The sequence below is a fragment of the Gossypium hirsutum genome, chromosome A01 (assembly GCF_007990345.1).
Source record: "Gossypium hirsutum isolate 1008001.06 chromosome A01, Gossypium_hirsutum_v2.1, whole genome shotgun sequence".
NCBI classification, from domain to species: domain Eukaryota; kingdom Viridiplantae; phylum Streptophyta; class Magnoliopsida; order Malvales; family Malvaceae; genus Gossypium; species Gossypium hirsutum.
The window spans coordinates 38,713,301-38,721,248 of NC_053424.1; the positions used below are offsets into that span (position 1 = coordinate 38,713,301).

Here is a 7,948-nt window from a genome sequence, read left to right on the forward strand (position 1 = left end):
TTATGTTTCTCTGTTTTTAGATCGTTAACTCCAGCCACTTGCTCGGGGATCGTCAGCAACTTGTCACACTATCTATCGTTTTGGTACTATTATGTTTTGGAATTCATATGGCAAGTATAGAATAGACTTAAGTGAATGATATTTTGAGATGTTGTATATAAGCCATGTGAATATGGTAACTTTTGAATGTCAGTATAAGTCTGAATTTTGATATTTGATTTTGTTTGTCTATGCATATAATTGCTAATGAACTTATGTAAATGTGAATGTACAAACGTACTGTCTTGGGTTGGTAACTCTTCATAACCCACTCCGGCGACGGATACGGGTTATAGGGGTGTTACAACTTACCAGCATGAGGAGTTCCTGATACGTGATATTCGTGACAGGTTTTAAAAATTTATAATTAATCGTTCTTGAAACTAACTATTATCACGATGAAGGCCAGTGTACCTATCGAACAGTAGTATAGCTTTAGCAAGACCGGATTGTCGAACCCAAAGGAACCAAGAGTACTAGTAATTACTTTCTTTTTATTATCTAGCCTAAAAATTAAGGGATTTGTTTATCTAAACTAATTAACTAAACTAAGAGTGCACAGAGAGAAATTGGGGAAAAGCTTTTGGGAAAACTCGATTGATTAAGACAATACCCAAGGAAAAATCCACCTAGACTTCACTTGTTATTTGACTCTGAATCAGACAATTTATTCATTTGACTTGATCTGCAGAAATCTCTAAGTTATATTATTATCTCACTCGAGACTAATAACGTCTAACCCTAGGTTGATTAATTGAAATCTCTTTCTAATTAACACCTAGTGTTGCATTAACTCAATCTATGGACTCCCTTATTAGGTTTCAACCTAATTCGAAAAAATCCTGTCACCCTATCTCTAGGTGTGCAATCAACTCCGCTGAATTATGAAAAATTTACTCTTAGACAGGGACTTTTGCTCCTCTGAGTAAGCGCATTAACTTGAATCAATATCCTGGGATATTAAAACAAGAATCAAAAACACAAAATTAAGAACAAGTCAAATATTTATCATACAATTCAGATAATAATAACAAGATCCATCTTAGGTTTCATTCCCCTTAGGTATTTAGGGGTTTTAGTTCATAATTATGAAAGAAAACATCTTGAAAGAATAAAGATAAAAAAACATAAAGAAAACCCAAAACTCTTGAAGAAAATTGAAGGGAGACCTTTAGTCTTGACAATGAATCCGGCTTCTGAGATGGATCAATCGGCTTCTGAGATGGATCAATCGACTTCCCTTGAGTAATTCCTTGCCTCCTACTCCGTGTGTGTGTTCTAAGTGCCTCATCAATGTTTAAATAGGCTTTAGAATGCCTAAGAGCCCTCAAAATTGCCTTTTTCCGAATATGACTATACTTGGGCTCGACAGGGACACGCCCGTGTAAGTGCTCTAGCCCGTGGTCAAGGCTGTTAAATAGACACGGGCGTGTAATCTACTCGTGTAAGTCGTGCTTCGATCCTACCAAATGGACATGGCCGTGTGACTTACTCGTGTGAGGAAGTCCAGGCCATTTTGATTTCCCATGTGGGTCCATTTTCTTTGTTTTCGGCCCGTTTCTCACTCTTTTTACTCTCCTATGCTCACCTAAGTATAAAACATGAAATTAAAGAATTAGGAGCATCGAATTCACCAAATCTAAGGAGAAAACATCCATAAATGTGCTAAGCATGGGATAAAAATATGTATAAATTACGGTTTATCAAATAGCCCTACACTTAAGTGTTTGCTTGTCCTCAAGCAGAATCGTCAACTCACAATCAAAATAAACTCTTCTCAATTTATAATCCCTATCAATAATATCTCAAAATAAACTATAAGTATTCATACATTGAAAATTCAATGAAAGTACATCAAAGTTTCAAACATTCCAAGTTGAGCATTTTATCACGAAAACATAGGTGTCCCCCCTCATCTAAGTAATCACCTTTGATCAATTTATCACAGAGTTTAACATCCTCACTAAAGATTCACTCAAATTACTCAAGGTGTTTAAGGACATCAAATAAAGCACTCATTAGTCAATATGAAAAGTTATTACCATAGGCTTGCATGAAAATCAAATCTCCACCACTATATATTGAGATGATACATCAATCAAAAAGGTTTTTAGAGGGTTGTAACGTGGCTTTGGTTAGGAGGTGTGGTCACAAGCTGAAAGAAAAGGTTAGAATCGAGATTGAATTGAAAAAAAAATCACCTAACTAGAAAAATAACTAATTATCAGTTTAATACAAGTGAGCTTCTTTTCAGAATATGGAATTAACACTCAAGCTCAAAAACGACGAATTACTACTAATATGTATGTAAGTATTGTTCTTTTAAAAAACAAGTCAAATAACATATAACTTAATTATTGCAACGAAGAATAAAACATAGATAAGAAATTAATTCAAATCAAATCTCAACAAAAATAGGGATCAAATTAGGGGATTTCAACAATAATGGTTATGGGTTAATATTGAGGGTAAATCAATTAATGGCTTGTTAGGCTCAAAGGGGTCAATAAGGGTTAATTATGAAGGTAGACTTTTGTAGAGTGAGTGGGTTAAACCTAAGTACCTTTATCATATCGACATATCAAATCAAATGGTATGGTCTTGACATGCATAATCAAGCAAGTTCTAGAATAACAAATCAATACTGACGCACTCATAATAAAAGTGAGCATGAAAGAAATAACATGCTCTAAAGGCTCAAGATCTCACAAAAATTATGGCTTTTTGATGTTTAAACTTGTGAATTTCAACTCATGATAATATCGGATCCCGTGTTGGGGAAACATTTTTGCTCTGTTTTCACATGGCCGTATCGCACGGCCGTGTTGCCTCCCGTGGTATGTGCATGGCCTACGGCACGCTCTTGTTCCTGGCCATGTGGTTCTGGAAATCCTGTGTTCAGTGACTCAATTAGTGAATTAAATGTTAAAGACTAAAATTTAAAGAAGTTAACACCATTAGTGCTCAGGTTGCCTCCCGAGAATCACTTATGTATAGTCTAAGCTCGACTCTACCTTGTGGGTATATTTAAGTAACTTCGTGGAGCCGTAGCTCCTCTTTATCGTCTTTGAAATTCTCACCGTTATAAATTTTGAAACGATGTCCATTTACCTTAAAAGTGCCTTGTGATGGATGACTTACCTCTACTGTGCCATATGGAAACATAGTTTTAACTACGAAAGGACCTAACCATCGTGATTTAAGCTTTCCAGGAATAATTTGAGCCTCGAGTTATATAACAGGACAAGATCTCCAACTTCAAATTACCTTCGTTGCTTCAAACGGGCGTCGTGGCGGCGCTTCGTCGCTTCCTTGTATAGGCGCGAATTTTCATATGCATTGCCTCACCACTCATCTAACTCGTTCAACTGCATCAACCTATTTTCACCTGCAAGTTTGGAGTCAAGGTTTAGAAATTTTATAGCCCAAAATTCCTTGTGTTCTAACTCAAACGGTTGATGACAACTTTTCCCATAAACAATTCTGTAAGGTGATGTTCCTATGGGAGTCTTAAAATCAGTTCTATAAGCCAATGAAGCATCATTAATTTCATTGCCCAATCCTTCCTGTTTAATTCTACTGTCTTTTCTAGGATACGTTTAAGCTCTCGATTCGCTACTTCGACTTGGCCACTAGTTTGAGGGTGATAAGGGATAGCTATTCTATGATGAACTCCATATTTCTTAAGGGTTTTGTCAAATTGGGCGTTATAAAAATGAGTACCCCTATCACTGATAATTGCTCTAGGTGTACCAAATCGAGAGAAAAGTTTCTTAAGGAATCGTACTACTACTCTAGCATCATTAGTAGGTAAAGCTTGGGCTTTAACCCATTTGGACATATAATCAACAGCTACTAAGATGTATTTATTCCCGAATGAACTAGGGAATGGACCCATGAAGTCAATACCCAAAAAATCAAATATTTCACATGAGACCATATATGTCTAAGGCATTTCATCACGTTTGGATATATTACCTGTCCTTTGACATTTGTCACAAGAAGTAACGTACCTATTGGTTTCTTTAAATAGAGTGGGCCAATAAAAACCTAATTCAAGGACTTTATGTGCGATCTTATTTCCAACATAATGTCCTCCAGTCAATCCTGAGTGGCAATGTTCCAAGATTTTCAATGCTTCTTTCCTTGTAACACATCTCCTAATGATTTGATCTGCACATTTACGGAAAAGAAAAGGGTCTTCCTAGAAGTAGTTTTTCACATCAGTGAAGAATCGCTTCTTTTGCTGATGCGTCAACCTTTTTGGGATAATGTTAGCGGCTAAAAAATTTGCAATATCTTCAAACCAAGGTACCCCAGAATCAGATGTAGCAAAAAATTGTTCTTCAGGGAATGAATCATTTATTTCAATGTCATCTGGCTCTTTGGTACTTGAGTTTTCAAGCCTGGAGAGATGGTCAGCCGCGAGATTTTCAGCTCCTTTCTTATCCTTAATCTCCAAGTTAAATTCCTACAATAATATGATCCATCGAATGAGTCGAGACTTTGCATCAGTTATAGTCAAAAGGTGGCAAAGAGTGAAATGGTCAGTATAAACGATAACTTTAGACAATATTAAATATGACCTAAATTTATCGAATGCAAAAACCACAGCTAGCAGCTCTTTCTCCGTGGTGGTGTAGTTTTCTTGTATGGATGTCAAAGTTCTGCTAGCATAATAGATAGGTTGAAAATGTTTATCTCTTCACTGTCCCAAAACTGCACCTACTGCAAAATCACCGCATCTCACATTAATTCAAAAGGTGAATTCCAATCAGGTGCAATTATAATTGGAGATTTAGTCAGTTAATCCTTTAAAGTATTAAATGCTTCTAAACACTCCTGATTGAAATTAAAAGGCACATCTTTTTCTAGTAATTTAGTCAAAGGCTTAGCTATTTTAGAAAAGTCTTTTATAAATTTTCTATAAAACCCAGCATGTCCTAAAAAGCTTCTAATAGCCTTAACCGAATTAGGGGGAGTTAGTTTTTCAATGGTTTCAATTTTAGATTTATCAACCTCAATCCCTCTACTACAAATTTTATGTCCTAATACAATACCTTCTTAAACCATAAAGTGACAGTTTTCCCAGTTAAGCACAAGGTTTGTTTCCTCACATCTTATTAACACTCGTTTTGAATTTTTGAGGCAAAGATGGAAAGAGTTATCAAAAATTCAAAAATTATCCATAAATGCCTCCATGATGTCTTCTACGAGTTCGTCAAAAATGACCATCATGCAGCGCTGAAAAGTAGTAGGAGCATTACATAATCCAAAAGGTATTATACGATAAGCAAACGTACCGTAAGGACATGTAAATGTCATCTTTTCTTAATCTTCAAGAGCTGGGATTTGGAAATAGCCAGAGAGCCCGTCTAAAAAGCAGTAGTACATGTGCCCTGACAATCTTTCCAACATTTGGTCAATGAATGGAAGGGGAAAGTGATCTTTTCTCGAGGCATCATTTAGCTTCCTATAATCAATGCACACTCTCCAACCTGTGACTGTCCTTGTTGGGATTAATTCATTCTTCTCGTTGGCTACAATAGTAGTGCCTCATTTCTTAAGAACAACCTACACTGGACTCACCCAAGAACTGTTAGAAATAGGATAAATAATTCCAGCATCTAGGAGTTTAATTACCTCAGCTTTAACAACTTTCTTCATGTTGGGGTTCAGTCGTCTTTGGGCTTGCACGCATGGTTGGAGTAATTCCTTTTTCTCCTTGGGTTGAAAGTTGGATGCAATAATTACCGATAATATAGAAATATTTCCAAGGAATGCATATTCCAAGTGATTCAAAAATTGTTTAAGTTCCAGTTTAAGAGGTTCTTCAATAGAAGATTTTTGCTTAAGTTCATCTTTTACCTTAGTTCCCTCATATTTTTCTAGTTTTGGGGAGGTTTCATTGGAGTTTAGTTCAGTTCCTATCTCAGAATCATCATCCACCCCCTCTTCTTAGGCGATACACAGTTCTATCGTGTCCTTGTGTACAATTTCCTGAAAAGAATCTTAAGTAGCATGATCAATAGAGTCGAAAAAATAACATGAGTCATCCTGTTCCCTAGAAAATCTCAAATTTTAAAAATAATCTCTTCGTCACCTACTCTAAGTACCAATTTACCATCACCTACATCAATCACAGCCCTAGCAGTGGCTAAAAATGGCCGACTTAAGATTAAAGGCACCTCAACATCTTTATCCATGTCAAGCACAACGAAATGAATAGAGAATATAAATTTATCTACTTTTACAAGTACATCCTCTATAATTCCCCTAGGATATTTAACAGATCTATCAGCTAATTGAATACTCATCCTAGTGGGTTTAGGTTCCCCAAGACCAAGTTGTTTAAACATTTTATATGGCATCAAATTAATGCTGGCGCCTAAATCTGCTGGTGCTTTATCAACAATCAAACTACCAATTAAGCAGGGAATAGTAAAACTTCCTGGATCTTTTAGTTTGGTTGACGGTTTATTTTGGAGTATGGCTGAGCACTCCTCATTAAGTTCCATTGTAGATAAGTCTTCAAACTTCCTTTTGTTTGTTAGAAGCTCCTTTAAAACTTTTGCATATGTAGGCATCTACGATATAGCTTCAACAAAAGGTAATTAATATGTTGTTGTTTAAAAAGTTCAAGAAATTTACCGAATTTTGCATCCATGCGGTCTTTCTTCAACTTTGCTCGGTATGGGATTAGTGGTTTATATTCTTTTGGCATTAGATTGTCATTGTTTTCGGGTTTGACCTCCTTTCTGTTAGCTTCTTGTGGTAGCTTCTTTTCAGTTTCAGCTAACACTTTCCCACTTCTTAGTGTAACTACTTTCACGTGCTCTTTTTGGTTGGGTTCAATGTTACTAGGTAGCCTTCTTGGTGGTCTTTCAGAAATTAGTTTGGCGAGCTGTCCTATCTAAGTTTCAAGTCCTTGGATTGTTGCTTGTTGATTGTTAAGTGCTGTCTCGGTATTCTAAAAACGAGTTTCTAACACTGAGATGAATTTTTTTAGCATCTCCTCAAGGTTCGACTTTTTCTCTTGTTGGTAGGGTGGTTGTTAGTAGCCTAGAGGTGGTGGTCTCTGATTCCCTTAGCCTCCCCATGAGAAATTTGGGTGGTTCCTCCATCCTGCATTGTAAGTATTACTATAAGGATTATCTTGAGATCGAGGTTTATTACCCATATAATTTAATTACTCATTCTCCATGTTGTGGCCATAGGCTAGGTATTCTAAATTGCTCGATCCTCCTCCACTTGCTTCGCATTGCATTACTGGGTGAACCTGTAAAGAACCAAGAAAACCGTTAATTTTTTATTCAAAATTTCTACCTGATTAGAGAGCATGGTGACCGAATCAACGTTAAAAATGTCGGCTACTTTCGTCGGCTTTTCCTCATGACTCACCATTGATAATTATTCAGTGACATCTCTTCTATGAATTCATCAGCATCCTCAGGTGTCTTATTATTGATAGTTCCTCTAGCAGCTGCGTCAATCATCTGTCTAGTCGAAGGATTCAAGCCATTGTGAAACATTTGAACCTATAGTCAGAGTGGTAACCCATGGTGAGGGAATTTTCTTAAAAGGTCCTTGTATCTCTCCCATGCATCATAGAGTGTGTCTAGATCCATCTGTACAAAAGAAGAAATATCATTACGTAATTTGGCTGTTTTAGCCGGCGGAAAATATTTTAATAAAAATTTTCATGTCATTTATTCCCAAGTAGTGATTAACCCTCATGGTAACGAGTTCAACCACTGTTTAGCCTTATTCCTCAATGAAAAAGGGAATAATCGAAGACGAATGGCATCATCAGAAATGCCATTGATTTTAAATGTATTGCAAAACTCTAGTAAATTTGCCAGGTGGTTGTTTGGATCCTCATCCTGCAAACCATCAAACTGAACAAATT

The 7,948-nt window shown here is 36.4% G+C and overlaps 1 non-coding gene across 1 annotated transcript; it reads left to right on the plus strand.

Annotated features, from left to right (window-relative positions):
- Positions 1-7,593: 7,593 nt before the first annotated feature.
- Positions 7,594-7,700, plus strand: LOC121207847 (small nucleolar RNA R71). The gene has a single exon (XR_005902962.1). It is a non-coding gene; the product is annotated as a small nucleolar RNA R71 (small nucleolar RNA).
- The last annotated feature ends 248 nt before the right edge of the window (positions 7,701-7,948 follow it).